We start from the raw sequence: 13,762 nt of genomic DNA, 5'->3' as shown, positions 1-13,762 counted from the left end.
AAAACCAAGCCAGATAATAACGCACACAGCAAAATAATAATACAAATAATCTAAAAAACATTCAAGGTTCGACTGACAAGAGATGATGAAAAAAGAGAAAAGAACAGGAGAGAAGAGAACCAAAGAAAACAGAAAAGGTCGGAAGAGAACTGATGAGAAGTGTCTGCTGCCTGTCTGAAGAAGAAAATGAGGAGAAAATTAAAAAAGGACAGCAGGAGAGGTGCAGAGGTAAAGCAGAAGAGGGAGTGAACTCCCAGAGGAAAATGATGTAGGAGTGTGTCTCTAAAGATGTCTGTCTCTAAACCTGTCCAGCATTGCACACACAGGGAGGAGTGGCACCATAAACCTTCAATTGGGCGTAATGACCCAAGCCCAGAAATCTCCTTACCCCCATACAGCCCCTGCCCTTCCCAAACTGTCACTCGGGCACTGATCAGCCACGCTAAATTAAGATCCAGGCAGCCACAGCCAGCACCCAGGGAACCGTAGCCAGCCAGCCGTGACATTTCTGTTTCCTCAAAAACTGCTGCACACTGGCCCCTCGAAACAACCCCCAGCTTCCTGTTTCCAACCCCCAGACTCCACCACACATGCAAATGCACATATGTACGCACACACACCACATACGCACATATACACACACACAGTGTCCCAACTCACGCACACACACATCAGCCCAGCCAGGTCCCATCCATATTCATGCCCAGTGAGGGTACAACCAACCCACTCTGTAGAATACCAAGTAAGGCTCCGTTCTGGGAAGCTGGATTTATCCCTCTCCCAATTCTCAGTTCGTCGAAAAACTAAGAACAGCTTGTGATAACTTTACCAAACAGCACTGACATGTGACATGCGGAAATATCATGTATATGGCCATGGTTTCAATGGGCTGTGGATCAAATGAAGGGACATTAACTCAAATGTGGCGTGAATTAATGAAGTTGAAAACCCTTAAAAGCATGTGACTGCGTCACAAATGGAACCTTATTCCCTATATAACACACTATTTGTGCCATATGGGCTCTGGTCAAAAGGAAGTACGCTTAATAGGAAAGAGGGTGCCATTTGGGTGAACCTGTTCCCACTGCAATGTTCAGGAGCTGTTCAAGAGAAACAGACAGACAAACAGGTACAGACAGACAGTTGACAGCTTCAAAAGCCTTCATTGCCTCTTATTAAATCACACCCGGTGCAACTATGTAAACCGTGACGTAACCCATGCCAGTGGACAACCAACCAACACCCACTCTTCAATGTTTAAGAGCCACCATTAAATCAACACATCCACTCTGTACCCAGGCAACTGCCACCTCTAAGTGATCACCAACCTTGTTGCTGGGCATTACAACGAACATTCACATGCATCCAAGTCTACCAACATTTTCATTAGCGGCTGGAATCTTTTCATAAATGGATTAATCAAAACCAGAACCTCCCTAATCCAGGTTTCTGTTGTCCCTTTACAATATGAGCTGTTTGTGAATAGAGTATATTCATACACAAGGCCAGTGGGCTAAATTTGGGATGTGATGTCTTAATTACGGGATGTGATGCCTTATTAACCAGATTACAACCAGGTATAAACGCATTTTTCGCTATCAAGACGTCTTGGGAAAGATATCATCTTTTGCTTATCTGGTTGCTACACAGACGCTAGCAAAACTTACTACTTCTTAGAGATAGGAGTCCCGTCAACGGGACAATTGTAAATCATGTAGCGCCATGTGTCATGATCACAGATTTTGTCTTATATTGGCTGAAAGCTTAAATTATTGTTAATATAACTACACTGTCCAATTTACAGTAGCTATTATTGCAAAAAATGCCATACTATTGTTTGAGGAGAGCTCAAAACAACAAAATACTTTTTTTTCACCGCGACAGGTTTGATAACCAGTATACAACCTGACTATGATGTCATAAAATATGTTATCTCTGAAACCCAGAATGGAAATCTCGCGGCAGCTACTTGATTAAATTCTGGGGGGAGATCTACGAGAAAAGATACTAGAACGAGGAGCGGAAGCAGGGTGGTAATTGACCCTAGAGATCTTCTCAGGTCCTTTCTTAATATACTTCCATGTCGCCTTAATCAACAAACTATATCTTACCTAAAAACACTTTCTAAACGTCAAATTTTTAGCATGAACAGATTATTGCATGAAATGTACGTCATGATTATCAGCCAAAGAGCTGATTCCAACTGACTTTCTTCAACTCACCCTACTTTTAAGATGTCGAAAAGCTGTTGCGTAACATTTTGTTTGAACAATAGCCGGAGAAAAGAACACCAAATTAAGTTGTATCAACTGCCCAACGACCAGGTTGGCCGTAATCGTTGGTAGTGGAAAGACATAGGAAGAGAGATCATGATACAGAAAGCAGTGAAGCATCTAGTAAAGAGGGCCAAGCTAGGAAGCAAGAGTAATGATGTGTTGGAGTGGAAAGTGGTGATAGTGTTTGATGAGACCACAGGGCTTCACTTACACCCTATCTGACTAAATAATGCCGTAGAGAAAGAAGTGAAATTAGCTTGGGTCATTGGAAATGGTAGACTGTTAATATTGTGTGGTAGCCAGGCTCAGCAAGAAAAGATTCTGAAAATGTAAAGCTTAATGGAAAAATGATTAAAAGCCATGTCCCTGGTGCTTATGCTAGATTGAGGGGAGTCATCACTGGAGTCCCAATATCTATGTCCAGAGATGATCTGAAGGGAGGTAGAGTGATTGAGACCAAAAGGTTGATCAGTAGGAAAGAGGGTCAAAGAAGTGAAAGCTTATCAGTGATTCTGAGGTTTGAGAAAGTCTTGCCTGGAAAAGTACAGATAAGATTCCTTAGTTGTCCCATATGCACTGTGGTGTTTTAAAAGCCAAAGAATGGGACATGTAGCTGCTCAGTGTAAAGAAAGAAAAGATGTGCCAAGGGTGGAGGGGCACATGATTATGGTGAATGTGAAGGTTAAGAGCTGTAATTGTGGGGGAGAACACAGTGTAGCATTTGGTGGATGCCAGGTACAGAGAGAGGCTAGAGAGGCTCAGAGATATAGGATCAGTCAGGATGTTTCATATGCAGAGGACGGAAAACAGATTGGTAGAACTACAGTGCGGACTGATGGAGCCTACATGGATGTACCTGTAGTAAGTGGACCTACTGTCGGGGCTGGTGCTTCAGATGGTTCTGGCATGGTTTCGAGGCCCGTTCAGAAATCTTGTGCTCATGAATGTGTGGCGTCAAAGGCCGCTTTTATTTGTAAGGTTATCAGTAGGACTTGGGTTGTGGAAAGCAGAAATTACAGGTTGAAGGTTGTTGTGGAGACTACAAAAGAGATATTGGGGGTAACAGATGTTAATGTTGAAATGGTTGTTAACATGCTGAACAATCCTAAGCGTGGAGTGTTTCAGCATGATATACTGTATCATGCCAGAAACCATTCTTGACGTCACACACTTTGAATACTCTTGCTTTGACAGGTCCGGTAAGATGTCATCTATTGTTGGGATAGGAAAGTAACTTATTTTTAGTGCTTGCTTAGTTGTCTGGGGTCTACACATACAGTTGGAGTCATTAAAACTAGTTTTTAAACCACTCCACAAATTTCTTGTTAACAAACTATGGTTTTGGCAAGTCGGTTAGGACATCTACTTTTGTGGATGACACAAGTAACTTTTCCAACAATTCTTTACAGACAGATTATTTCACTTATAATTAACTTTCACAATTCCAGTTGGTCAGAAGTTCATATACACTGAGCTGACTGTGCCTTTAAACAGCTTGGAAAATTCCAGAAAATTATGTCATGGCGTTATAAGCTTCTGATAGGCTAATTGACATAATTTGAGTCAATTGGAGGTGTACCTGTGGATGCATTTCAAGGCCTACCTTCAAACTCAGTGCCTCTTTTTTTGACATCATGGGAAAATCTAAAAAAATAAAAAAAAATCTAAAGACACGTTCTGTCTCCTAGAGATGAAAGTACTTTGTTGCAAAAAGTGCAAATCAATCTCAGAAAAACAGCAAAGGACCTTGTGAAGATGCTGGAGGAAACAGGTACAAAAGTATCTATATCCACAGTAAAACAAGTCCTATGTTGACAGAAACCTGAAAGGCCGCTAGGCAAAGAAGAAGCCACTGCTCCAAAATCGCCATAAAAAAGTCTAACTACGGTTTGCAACTGGACATGGGGACAAAGATCGTACTTTTTGGAGAAATGTCCTCTGGTCTGATGAAACAAAAATAGAACTGTTTGGCCATAATGACCATCATCAGGAAGTTAACCCACTGTTCCTAGGCCGTCATTGAAAATAAGAATTTGTTATTAACTGACTTGCCTAGTGAAATAAAGGTAAAATAAAATTACACGCACCTGGTTCCCATTCCCCCTGATTAATATGTTATACGGTGGCAATAAAAAGTACGTGAACCCTTTGGAATTCTGCATAAATTTGACATAAAATCTGATCTTCATCTAAGTCACAACAATAGACAAACATACTGTGCTTAAACTAAAAACACACAAATCATTGTATTTTTCTTGTCTATATTGAATACATAATTTAAACATTCTGTAGGTTGGAAAAAGTATGTGATCCCCTAGGCTAATGACTTCTCCAAAAGCGAATTGGAGTGAGGAGTCAACTAACCTGCAGTCGAATCAATGAGACAAGATTGGAGATTTTGGTTAGAGTTGCCCTGCCCCTTAAAAAACAGTCTGAAAATTTGAGGTTGTTATTCACAAGTTGCATTGCCTGATGTGAACCATGCCTCGAACAAAAGAGATCTCAGAAGACCTAAGATTAAGAATTGTTGCCGTGCATGAAGCTGGAAAGGGTTACAAAAGTATCTCTAAAAGTCAGTCAAAGGTAAGCCAAATTGTCTATCAATGGAGACATTTCAGCACTGTTGCTACTCTCCCTAGTAGTGGCCGTCCTGCAAAGACGACTGCAGGAAGCTGGAGTGCAGAGTGCAGAATGCTCAATGAGGTTAAGAAGAATCCTAGAGTGTCAGCTGAAGAAATACAGAAATCTCTGGAAGATGCTATCATCTCTGTTGACGAGTCTACGATATGTAAAACATTAAACAAGAAAGGTGTTCATGGGAGGACACCATGGATGAAGCCACTGTTGTCCAAAAAAAACATTGCTGCACGTCTGAAGTTCGCAAAAGAGCAGCTGGATGTTCTGCAGTACTATTGGCAAAATATTCTGCGGACAGATGAAAATAAAGTTGTGTTGTTTGGAAGGAAGGAAGGAAGGAACACAACACTATGTGTGGAGAAAAAAAGGCACAGCACAACAACATTAATAACCTCACCCGAACTGTAAACCATAGTGGAGGGAGCATCATGGTGTAAACCTCTAAATAATACACGGGACTAGACACATAAAACAAGTGCACAAATACACGTCGCTTCGAATCCCATGCAACAGCACATACCTGCCAGCAGCATACCACCTTGCATCCCCCTGCTGGCTTGCTTCTGAAGCTAAGCAGGGTTGTTTCTGGTCAGTCCCTGGATGGGAGACCAGATGGTGTTGGACAGCCAGTAGGAGTCACTCTTTCCTCTGGTCTAAAAAAAATATATCCCAATTCACTAGGGTAGTGATTGGGGACATTGTCCTGTGTAGGGTGCTGTCTTTCAGATGGGATGTTAAATGGGTGTCCTGACTCTAATGAGGTCATTAAAGATCCCATGGCACTTATTGTAAGAGTAGGGGTGTTAACCCTGGTGTCTTGGCTAAATTCCCAGCAGCCTCAAACTGTTTTATTTATATTACCAGGTAAGTTGACTGAGAACACATTCTCATTTACAGCAACAACCTGGGGAATAGTTACAGGAGAGAGGGGGATGAATGAGCCAATTGTAGGCTGGAGATGATTAGGTGAGTCACCTCATACAGTCACCTAATCATCTCCAGCCTACAAATGAGAATGTGTTCTCAGTCAACTTACCTGGTAATATAAATAAAACAGTTTGAGGCTGCTTTGCTGCCTCATGGCCTGGACAGCTTGCTATCATTGATGGAAAAATACATTTTTAAGTTAATCAAGACATTTTGCAGGAGAATGTAAGCCTATCTGTCTGCCAATTGAAGCTCAACAGAAGTTAGGTGATGCAACAGGACAACAACCCAAAAGACAGAAGTAAATCAACAACAGAATGGCTTGAACAGATGAAAATACGTCATGGAGTGGCCCAGTCAGTCCTGACCTCAACCCAATTGAGAAGCTGTGGCATGACCTCGAGAGCTGTTCACACCAGACATCCCAAGAATATTGTGGAACTGAAACAGTTTGGTAGAGAGGAATGGTCAAAAATTCCTCCTGACCATTGTGCAGGTCTGATCCGCAACTACAGAAAACGTTTGGTTGAGGTTGTTGCTGCCAAAGGAGGGTCAAACTATTATTAAATCCAAGGGTTCACATACTTTTTCCAACCTGAAATGTGAATTTACACAGTGAGTGTGTTCAATAAAGACATGAAAAATTAAAATTGTTTGTGTGTTATTAGTTTAGGCAGACTGTGTTTGTCTATTGTTGTGACATAGACGAAGATCAGATAACATTTTATGAACAATTTATGCAGAAATCCAGGTAATTATGAAGGGTTCACATACTTTTTCTTCCCACTGTATATGTGCCCTCTGTTCCCCATTGTCCTTGTCGGTCATTGTTACCATGTTCGTTGGTCCTGTGAGTACCTGTGCAGTTGCATTGGCTTCGATGCCACGTGTATTTGTGCACTTGTTTTACGTGTCTAGTCCCGTGTATTATTTAGAGGTTTACACCTCGCTCTTTTGTTTGGGTGGAGAAAATAAAAATCCCTATTAGGTATTCCTGCGCCTGTCTCCAATCATTAGACAATGTGACAATTACCTTGACTTGTTTTACTGTTCTCACTTGACATCTCAGCAGCTCTACATATCTCCATATATGCATATTTGTCTGTCAGGTTATCCTCTCTTAGCAGTCTCTCTCTAAGATGTAAGTTGTATGTGAACAAACAATTCTATCACAGATCAATGAGTCTTTAATATCACCAAAATTGCATGTACTAGGACTTACATATTTATAATACCTCTCAAAAGTCTTGTAAAATGTTTGGTTGCAATGCATGTCTAATGCATCAATAAGCTACTTCACTGTCCTCCTCGCCGACATTAAACACATCGTCTCACAGAGCTCCCAACCCCCAGTGGTGGAAAAAGTACCCAATCGCCATACTTGAGTAAATGTAAAGAAACCTTCATAGAAAATGACTCAAGTAAAAGTAAAAGTCACCCACTAAAATACTACTTGAGTAAAAGTCTAAAAGTAATTGGTTTTAAATGTAATTTCTAAAATATACTGAAGTATCAAAAGTAAAAGTATAAATAATTTCAAATTTCTCATATTAAGCAAACCAGACGGCAACATTTTCATATTTGTTTTTTAATTACGGATAGCCAGAGTCACACTCCAACACTCATACATAATTTACAAACAAGGTATGTGTGTTTAGTTCATCCACCAGATGGCAGTAGGGATGACTAGGGATGTTCTCTTGATAAGTGCGTGAATTGCACTATTTTCCAGTCCTGCTAACCATTCAAAATGTACTTTTGGGTCTCTGCGAAAATATATGAGTAAAAAGTATATTTTCTTTATGAATGTAGTGAAGAAAAAGTAAAAGTTGTCAAAAATGTAAATGGTAAAGTACAGACACCCCCAAAAACGACTTAATTATTACTTTACTCTCCAATGGATAGTAGAACATTTTTTACTTTCACAGTCTCCTCTGCATCTGCTAGTGTAAAGATTCAGGTAGAGTGTAAACTCCTCTTTCCACGATTTCCAGCTCTTCACCAGGTTGTTTGTGTCCAAGCATAATGTTGATGGTGGTTTTAATCCAATTGCACTCTCCATCTTGCAACACGGTTTTTCTCTGCCTTCAGCTGCTTTGGAGGCCTTCTTGCTAGCTAGCTACTTAGCTTACTTAGCTAGTCACTTACAAGTTTGATACTCAGTCTCTCAATGGCAAAAGTTATTTTTCTGCCGACAACTTGTCTCCGCTGTCACCATGTTTCATATCTGTTTTGTCTCATATCTTAGACTGTACAGAATGGATGGTTAAAGCATTTCCTCTGCTTAACTATTATTCATTAATGGTCAACATTTCAGCACCAATACATGCGTGCTGGTCACTGAAGTAGGAACAAGTATTGCACACAGTGTCCCCACTGCAACACATAACAATAATATTGTTAGGACCTGGAAAATCAATACCCGAGCCGATTTGGATCTAAGGTTGTCCAGATCCAACCCGAAACATATCAGAGATGAGAGAGACCCAAATGGATCTGAAACATAAAGATTGTTTTGTTTTTTTTCAAGCGCAAGCCAGCAAAAATGTTTTGACTTGTCTGGTAGTGATGTTTCACATCTTCATTTTCTTCTTTCTAAAATAATGGATTTATGGTTAACAGCTTAGTATTTTCATAATGACATCTCTATAGTTAGATGGAGAATATTATTTAGGTATTCAGAAATGTTTACCACATATTTGAGAGGGAGGATTTTTTACGTGATGATTGCGTGCCAGACTGACAGCAGCGCATAATTCGGTTTAGTCCGTAACTAAGGCTTTAAAGTGCGACCAAACATGCAATCAAATATTTAGTTGTGCGACCGAGAGTTTTATTTTGGGAGCACCGTGCAGAAAATTATTCAATCCATAACAATATTTCGCTTCAACACTCTTCTCTACAATGCTCAAACAAGACAGGCTATAAGAAATCAACCAGATATTAATTGTTGTGATTAGGCTTTGCTTTACCTCAACCTCCGATAGAGTCCTGTCTTGTACTCCTGCGGCTGCCTAGGCCATAAACAAAGTGTTATGGTGAGTGAATGAGGACCCAAAAGCGAACTAACTTAAACAGAGCTTCTTTAATAACCAAACTTAGGTAGGCTCAGATAGACCGGCAGATTCCGACAGGACAGGACAAGGTTACAGCAAACATGACGATAGTCTGGCTCAGGCATGAAACACAAACAAACAAGAATCCGACAAGGACAGGAGCAGAAACAGAGAGAGATATAGGGACCTAATCAGAGGGAAACAGGGAACAGGTGGGGAACGGGTAGTTAGAGGAGACAAGGGACAGCTGGGGGAAAGCGGGGGAGAAAAGGTAACATAACAACGACCAGCAGAGGGAGACAGGGTGAAGGGAAAGGACAGAGACAAGACACAACATGACAGTACCCCCCCACTCACCGAGCGCCTCCTGGCGCACTCGAGGAGGAAACCTGGCGGCAACGGAGGAAATCCTCGATCAGCGCACGGTCCAGCACGTCCCGAGAGGGAACCCAACTCCTCTCCTCAGGACCGTACCCCTCCCAATCGACAAGGTACTGGTGACCACGGCCCCGTGGACGCATGTCCAAAATCCTGCGGACCCTGTAGATGGGTGCGCCCTCGACAAGGATGGGGGGGGGGGGGGGGAAGACGAGCGGGGGCGCGAAGAACGGGCTTAATACAGGAGACATGGAAGACCGGGTGGACGCGACGAAGGTATCGCGGAAGAAGAAGTCGAACTGCGACAGGATTAATGACCCGAGAAATACGGAACGGACCAATGAACCGCGGGGTCAACTTGCGAGAAGCCGTCTTAAGGGGAAGGTTCTGAGTGGAGAGCCAAACTCTCTGACCGCGACAATATCTAGGGCTCTTCGTTCTACGCTTATTAGCAGCCCTCACAGTCTGCGTCCTATAACGGCAAAGTGCAGACCTGACCCTCTTCCAGGTGCGCTCGCAACGTTGGACAAAAGCCTGAGCGGAGGGGACGCTGGACTCGGCGAACTGAGATGAGAACAGCGGAGGCTGGTACCCGAGGCTACTCTGAAAAGGAGATAGCCCGGTCGCAGACGAAGGAAGCGAGTTGTGGGCGTATTCTGCCCAGGGGAGCTGTTCTGACCAAGACGCAGGGTTGCGAAAAGAAAGACTGCGTAAGATGCGACCAATAGTCTGATTGGCCCGTTCTGCTTGACCGTTAGACTGGGGGTGAAAGCCGGAAGAGAGACTGACGGAAGCCCCAATCAAACGGCAAAACTCCCTCCAAAATTGAGACGTGAATTGCGGACCTCTGTCCGAAACGACGTCTGACGGAAGGCCATGAATTCTGAAAACATTCTCGATGATGATTTGTGCCGTCTCTTTAGCAGAAGGAAGCTTAGCAAGGGGAATGAAATGGGCCGCCTTAGAGAACCTATCGACAACCGTAAGAATAACAGTCTTCCCCGCTGACGAAGGCAGTCCGGTGACAAAATCTAAGGCGATGTGAGACCACGGTCGAGAGGGAATAGGAAGCGGCCTGAGACGGCCGGCAGGAGGAGAGTTACCGGACTTAGTCTGCGCGCAGACCGAACAAGCAGCCACGAAACGACGCGTGTCATGCTCCCGGGTGGGCCACCAAAAACGCTGGCGAATGGAAGCAAGCGTACCCCGAACGCCAGGGTGGCCGGCTAACTTGGCAGAGTGAGCCCACTGAAGAACGGCCAGACGAGTAGGAACGGGAACGAAAAGAAGGTTCCTAGGACAAGCGCGCGGCGACGGAGTGTGAGTGAGCGCTTGTTTTACCTGCCTCTCAATTCCCCAGACAGTCAACCCGACAACACGCCCCTCAGGGAGAATCCCCTCGGGGTCAGTGGAGGCTACTGAAGAACTGAAGAGACGAGACAAAGCATCAGGCTTGGTGTTCTTAGAGCCCGGACGATAAGAAATCACGAACTCGAAACGAGCGAAAAACAGCGCCCAACGCGCCTGACGCGCATTAAGTCGTTTGGCAGAACGGATGTACTCAAGGTTCCTATGGTCAGTCCAAACGACAAAAGGAACGGTCGCCCCCTCCAACCACTGTCGCCATTCGCCTAGGGCTAACCGGATGGCGAGCAGTTCGCGGTTACCCACATCATAGTTACGTTCCGACGGCGACAGGCGATGAGAAAAATACGCGCATGGGTGGACCTTGTCGTCAGAGAGGGAGCGCTGAGAAAGAATGGCTCCCACGCCCACCTCTGACGCGTCAACCTCGACAACGAACTGTCTAGAGACGTCAGGTGTAACAAGGATAGGAGCGGATGTAAAACGATTCTTGAGGAGATCAAAAGCTCCCTGGGCGGAAACGGACCACTTAAAGCACGTCTTGACAGAAGTAAGGGCTGTGAGAGGAGCGGCCACCTGACCGAAATTACGGATGAAACGACGATAGAAGTTCGCGAAGCCGAGAAAGCGCTGCAGCTCGACGCGTGACTTAGGGACGGGCCAATCAATGACAGCTTGGACTTTAGCGGGATCCATCTTAATGCCTTCAGCGGAAATAACAGAACCGAGAAATGTGACGGAGGAGGCATGAAAAGTGCACTTCTCAGCCTTCACAAAAAGACAATTCTCTAAAAGGCGCTGGAGGACACGTCGAACGTGCTGAACATGAATCTGGAGTGACGGTGAAAAAATCAGGATATCGTCAAGGTAAACGAAAACAAAGATGTTCAGCATGTCTCTCAGGACATCATTGACTAATGCCTGAAAGACAGCTGGAGCGTTAGCGAGGCCGAAAGGAAGAACCCGGTATTCAAAGTGCCCTAACGGAGTGTTAAACGCCGTCTTCCACTCGTCCCCCTCCCTGATGCGCACGAGATGGTAAGCGTTACGAAGGTCCAACTTAGTGAAAAACCTGGCTCCCTGCAGGATCTCGAAGGCTGAAGACATAAGAGGAAGCGGATAACGATTCTTAACTGTTATGTCATTCAGCCCTCGATAATCTATGCAGGGGCGCAGAGACCCGTCCTTCTTCTTGACAAAAAAAAACCCCGCTCCGGCGGGAGAGGAGGAGGGGACTATGGTACCGGCGTCAAGAGCTACAGACAAATAATCCTCGAGAGCCTTACGTTCGGGAGCCGACAGAGAGTATAGTCTACCCCGGGGGGGAGTGGTTCCCGGAAGGAGATCAATACTACAATCATACGACCGGTGTGGAGGAAGAGAGGTGGCCCTGGACCGACTGAACACCGTGCGCAGATCGTGATATTCCTCCGGCACCCCTGTCAAATCACCAGGCTCCTCCTGTGAAGAAGAGACAGAGGAAACAGGAGGGATAGCAGACATTAAACATTTCACATGACAAGAGACGTTCCAGGAGAGGATAGAATTACTAGACCAATTAATGGAAGGATTATGACAAACTAGCCAGGGATGGCCCAAAACAACAGGTGTAAAAGGTGAACGAAAAATCAAAAAAGAAATGGTTTCGCTATGATTACCAGAAACAGTGAGGGTTAAAGGTAGCGTCTCACGCTGAATCCTGGGGAGAGGACTACCATCCAGGGCGAACAAGGCCGTGGACTCCCTTAACTGTCTGAGAGGAATGTCATGTTCCCGAGCCCAGGTCTCGTCCATAAAACAGCCCTCCGCCCCAGAGTCTATTAAGGCACTGCAGGAAGCTGACGAACCGGTCCAGCGTAGATGGACCGACAAGGTAGTGCAGGATCTTGAAGGAGAGACAGGAGTAGTAGCGCTCACCAGTAGCCCTCCGCTTACTGATGAGCTCTGGCTTTTACTGGACATGAAGTGACAAAATGACCAGCAGAACCGCAATAGAGACAGAGGCGGTTGGTGATTCTCCGTTCCCTCTCCTTAGTCGAGATGCGGATACCTCCCAGCTGCATAGGCTCAGCTCCCGAGCCGGCAGAGGAAGATGGTAGTGATGCGGAGAGGGGAGCAACGGAGAACGCGAGCTCCTTTCCACGAGCTCGGTGACGCAGATCAACCCGTCGCTCAATGCGAATAGCGAGTTCAATCAGGGAATCCACGCTGGAAGGGACCTCCCGGGAGAGAATCTCATCCTTTACCTCTGCGCGGAGACCCTCCAGAAAACGAGCGAGCAAAGCCGGCTCGTTCCAGCCACTGGAGGCAGCAAGAGTGCGAAACTCAATAGAGTAGTCTGTTATGGATCGATTACCTTGACATAGGGAAGACAGGGCCCTGGAAGCCTCCTCCCCAAAAACAGATCGATCAAAAACCCGTATCATCTCCTCCTTAAAGTCCTGATACTGGTTAGTACACTCAGCCCTTGCCTCCCAGATTGCCGTGCCCCACTCACGAACCCGTCCAATAAGGAGAGATATGACGTAGGCGACACGAGCAGTGCTCCTGGAGTAAGTGTTGGGCTGGAGAGAAAACACAATATCACACTGGGTGAGGAACGAGCGGCATTCAGTGGGCTCCCCAGAGTAACACGGCGGGTTATTGATTCTGGGCTCCGGAGATTCGAAAGCCCTGGAAGTGGCCGGTGGATCGAGGCGGAGATGGTGAACCTGTTCTGTGAGGTTGGAGACTTGGGTGGCCAGGGTCTCAACGGCATGTCGAGCAGCAGACACTTCCTGCTCGTGTCTGCCTAGCATCGCTCCCTGGATTCCGACGGCTGAGTGGAGAGGATCCGAAGTCGCTGGGTCCATTCTTGGTCGGATTCTTCTGTTATGGTGAGTGAATGAGGACCCAAAAGCGAACTAACTTAAACAGAGCTTCTTTAATAACCAAACTTAGGTAGGCTCAGATAGACCGGCAGATTCCGACAGGACAGGACAAGGTTACAGCAAACATGACGATAGTCTGGCTCAGGCATGAAACACAAACAAACAAGAATCCGACAAGGACAGGAGCAGAAACAGAGAGAGATATAGGGACCTAATCAGAGGGAAACAGGGAACAGGTGGGGAACGGGTAGTT

General features: G+C 45.1%; 1 protein-coding gene across 1 annotated transcript in view; it reads right to left on the bottom strand.

The window, feature by feature from the left end:
• LOC110506270 (protein kinase C-binding protein NELL1) overlaps window positions 1-13,762 on the bottom strand; it is a 407,912-nt gene that overhangs the window by 299,467 nt on the left and 94,683 nt on the right. The gene's annotated exons all lie outside the window — the stretch shown is intronic.

The sequence above is a fragment of the Oncorhynchus mykiss genome, chromosome 26, assembly GCF_013265735.2.
Source record: "Oncorhynchus mykiss isolate Arlee chromosome 26, USDA_OmykA_1.1, whole genome shotgun sequence".
NCBI lineage: Eukaryota > Metazoa > Chordata > Actinopteri > Salmoniformes > Salmonidae > Oncorhynchus > Oncorhynchus mykiss.
The sequence above is the reverse complement of the archived record's forward strand: the minus strand, read 5'-3'. Positions and strand labels throughout refer to the sequence as shown.